The sequence below is a fragment of the Vombatus ursinus genome, unplaced genomic scaffold, assembly GCF_900497805.2.
Source record: "Vombatus ursinus unplaced genomic scaffold, bare-nosed wombat genome assembly UNPS02014775.1, whole genome shotgun sequence".
NCBI lineage: Eukaryota > Metazoa > Chordata > Mammalia > Diprotodontia > Vombatidae > Vombatus > Vombatus ursinus.
The window spans coordinates 18,355,143-18,359,812 of record NW_020954553.1 but is presented as its reverse complement, the minus strand read 5'-3'; positions in this window follow the sequence as shown (position 1 = coordinate 18,359,812).

The window sequence follows — 4,670 nt, the reverse complement described above, 5'->3', positions numbered from 1 at the left end:
GCATCCCTTCACTTCTGCCCAAAGTCCTTTTAGCTCTTGAGGTTTCATATCTCAATGCCAGCACAAAGAGCTGCCACTTCAGAGGCATGATTTACACTGTCAGTTGCTCTGACTCTCAACTTTGTCTCTAAGACTCCTACAGAGTACTCAGAAGTCTATTGGAGTTTTAGGGTAAACAGGATGGTGAGGATGTTCTGTAGAGTTAGAAAGGTCCTAAAGCATTGGAGAATTTTTAAGACCTGTGGTTATGATAAAACTGTATTATAGTTCTCATGGTGCCTGGTTCTATTCCAGAAAATCAGTCATTTGCCATTTGCCCCCATGTCTTAGAATGGTCTTCTGACTTCAAATGTTCCTGTATCCTAACTTCTCCCATTTGACCCACCCTGTGTTAGCTCCATTCCTTTGTCTGATCTCTAGTGGATCTAGTGGAAGTTCTCTCCTTTTTGGGCTTTTACTTTCGTTACCTTTTTACCTCTTTACCTTTTACCCTCTTTGAGATTTCTTCTGACCTCTAGCACCTTTAGGAGAAAAGTATTCTCCTCTCTGGTCCCTCATATTATATCCTGACTGTAGGTTGGCCATAATGATCTTGAAAACTTTTTTGACCTTCACTGAATTCCCTTCTAGTTCCTGGTCTCAGAAAATCCTATTCCCTGTCCCTTTTCTCCTTGCCCTGAGAATAGACTCTGAACTTTTAGAATAATAAGTGTGCGATGGGGCAGCAAGGTGGCACAGTGGATAGAGCTCCAGCTTTGGAGTCCGGAGGACCTGACTTCAAATCTGGCCTCAGACACTTGACACTTACTAGCTGTGTGACCCTGGGCAAGTCACTTAACCCCAACTGCCTCACCAAAAAGGAAAAAAATAATAATAATAAGTGTGTGATTTAGAAGGAATCTTAGAAATCATTTTGGTCCAGTCCCCTCCTGGGTAAGGAAATTAAAGCCCAAAGAAGCCATTTGCTTCTTCAGAGCCATTTGCCCAAGGTCATAAATACAACTTAGTGGCAGATCCAGGACTCCAAAAAGAAAGTCTTTAAACTCCAAACTCAGTGATATTTCACCATGTTAACTCACAGGATCTCAGATTTGGAAGAGAACGCATCTTGTCCAACCCATACTTGACCGACCAACATGAAAATCAAATTCAATTCAGAACAAACATTTAGTTAGTGTGAGTACAGCACTGCACTAAAGGACTGAGGGAGAAACAAAGCCACCATCTCAGGGAGTTCACCATCTAGCAAGGGGGATCAAAACCAAAATAGAACAATAGAGTATTATATGAGAAATTGTTTTTTTAGGTCAAACCTATGGTTTTAATCTTCCTAGCAATGCAGAGCAATCATTTGCTCTGCAATTTATAGCTTTAGAGTTGTCTGGGGGCACTGAGAGTAAGGGATTTGCCCAGGGTCTCACAACCAGCAGCAGTCAGAGACTTGACACAATCTACATCTTCCTGACTCCAAGGCCAGCTCTCATTCTCTACACCACACTGTCTCCAGATAAAAGTCTAGCGAATGAGAGTGTGGATTATGTCCATTAGAGAGTTACAAAATAAAATGGTGATGGGAGGTCTAGTAGAGATAAAAGTTCTCTATGGACAAGACTTAATTTGCCTTTATATCTCCAGCACCTGGCAAATAGAAGCACCTAATAAATGTTTCTTGAATTGAATTGCTGAATGTCATAATCAGCTGAGGGGAAAAGGGGAAGGCTTCCTGGAGGTGCTAGCATTTATGTTAGTCTTTAAAGGATGGGTTCAACAGGCAAAGATGGGTAGAGACAATATTCTGGGCATAGAAAACAGGCTAAGTAAAGGTATGGAGGTATGAGAGGATAGTACATATTTGGGGAGGAAAGGATTATCTAGTTTGACTATAGCATTAAAGGGATGAAACTAGAAATTCAGTGTGGTACCAGACTGTAGGGGCTCAGTATGCATTCAGTGGCCCAGGACCAAAATCATGAGTTTACATGGGCCAGGATAAATCTGAGGGACTTTTCATAATCCTCCTTTTTTGCTTCTAACCCCACTCAGGGTTTCCTCTGGGAATAACAGGATTTGCCTCACTTTTACATCTCTATGAAAAAGAAAAATCCCTCAGCTACCATTCAAATACTTAATCTAAGAAGACATGTAATATAGGATAGGTTTTATTTAACCTGATTTTTAAAATTTATNTACTTAATCTAAGAAGACATGTAATATAGGATAGGTTTTATTTAACCTGATTTTTAAAATTGAAAGAACTTATACCTGAGCCTATAAACAAGACAATTCTCTTTCTGTCTTTAGTGAGTCCCTGCTTCCCCTCAGTTACCCATATTGTCTTCCAATTTCTAGAATTGTTCCCTTTTATATGGAACTTCAAAGTCTACACAGAGCATAGCAAAAGACCAAGCCTGAGTTTGCTTTTCCACATTGAGCCTGTCACTTGCTGACCTAGTAGTGGTATTGCTGGAGCGAAGGGTATGTACAGTTTTATAGGCCTTTGGGCATAGTTCCACATTGCTCTCTAGAATGGTTAGATCAGTTCACAACTCCACCAACAATGCATTAGTGTTCCAGTTTTCCCACATCTTCTCCAACATTTATCATTTTCCTGTTTTGTCATGTTAGCCAATCTGATAGGTGTGATGTGGTACCTCAGAGTTATTTTAATTTTATAGGCAACTTTTTTCAAGACGTTTAGCAGTGAAGTGGGGGAGAGAGATGACAAGGTAGCTGGATGGACTGGAAAGATCAAGAGAATGCTCTGAAAAAGAAACATTAGCATTGATTTTGCCTGTTTTTTGTAAGAAGATGAAAAAAACCAGGAGCTATAGAAGAAAAAAATGAAGTCTGAGAAAATGGGAATGATTTCTGAAGCAAGGTCCTGGAAGACATGGAAATGCATGAGATCAGGGGCTCAAGTGGACCAGTTAGCCATAATGAGTAGGAGAGAAAGGTATAACAGATTGGACAAGACCTATGATTCCAATGATAAAGGGAACTCCTTTAATAATGCAAATGAACATTTGCTTTGCAGCAGAGTATTAGAGAGTTGTCTGGAGGCAATGAGCAGTTAAATGACTTGCTTAGGGCCATGTAGTCAATGTGTATCAGATCTTTCCAATTGCAAGGCCAGCTCTTTATCTGATATTCAACACTGCCTCTTACATACTACTGCTACTACTAATACTACTTCTACTACTACTCTATACAACTACTATTACTAGAAGTACTACTAATAGGGACTACTAGCAAGGACTGTATTTTGCCTCTTTTTGTATTGCCAATGCCTAGCACAGTGCCTGGCATGTAGTAGGCTCTTAATAAATGTTTACTGATTGATTTATTACTTATATTATTATTACTATTGTTTTTATCCTAACAAGAACAATTGACATTTATATATAGTGCTTCCAAGTTTGCAAAGCATTTTACATATGCTCACAATAACTCTGTGAGATAAGTACCACATGGATTATTATCATCACTTTACATAAAAAGAAACAGACATACCTTATGTGGTTTGTCCAAGGTCACACGACTAGTGAGTGTCAAAGGTAAGACTCAAACCCAGATCAGCTTGACTACAAGTCATGGTCTTTCCACAGCTGGGCAGTTTGAAGAACAAAGAAGAAAAGACTGAGAAAGCTCTAGGGGTATGGTTTCAATTATCTTAAGGAAATAGGGGGCTAGGTCTCACTTAATTGGAGGGGTAGTCTGATAGGGTTGGTGGTGAGAAGAGAATAGATGACAGACAGATGGACACATGGTTAGATGGATAGACAGATGGATAGATAGAGCATTTGTTAAGCACTTAAAGTGTGCCAGGCACAGTGCTAAGCGCTAGGGATACAAATACAAGCAATCCTATCAGTACCTACCTTCAAAAAGCTTACATTATAATGAGAAAGATAATATGTGAAGGGGAATTGACAGAAGGGAGAGGTGTACCAACCTTGGAATAGTGTGGAGATGACTGGAGTTGGTTTGAGGGCCTGGCTTCTGACAAAATGTTCACCTATCAGAGTTCCACATCTAGGGATATGCTGGAGCGAGCTCCAACCTCTCCTGTTGAATTTTCAGTGTGAGCTGAAAATCCACTAACACTACAAATCAGGGCTTGATTTATTGTTTTGTTTATTGTCTAGACTTAAGAAAGTGATAGAAAAAATGTTAATAATGAAGATTAAACTTAAAAAGTATGTCCAGCACACATTTTTTCCCCCTGAAAGCTGGTTGTTAAGTATGTACCAGAACGCTTGCAACCCAGGCAGGGGGAGAATTCAAAGTACCAGTAGGAGGAAAATGAGAATGGTAGCCAGGGTAGAGGCAGTATGATGTAGAGATGATCAAGGGAAAAAAATATTGCCCTGAGGAATGATATAAAGAGTAAGATAGAATAGAAGAATATTCAAACAGTAGTAAAGGCCCAGCTGAGATTATGTGCCTTGAATCCATAGGTAATGGAATCATCTTTATTTTAACATTTTCTCCAGCCATGCTCAGCAGCCTTAAAACAGGATTGGAGAAATCAGGGGAGTTACCAAGGGATAAGGATTTAAAGGTCAGGAGGGAGAAATGAAGGGATGGAAGGGGGAGGAAAGAGTATTTATTAATGCCATATACCATGCACTTATTAACCATGTGCCAAGCACTGTCTTAAGCACTTTACA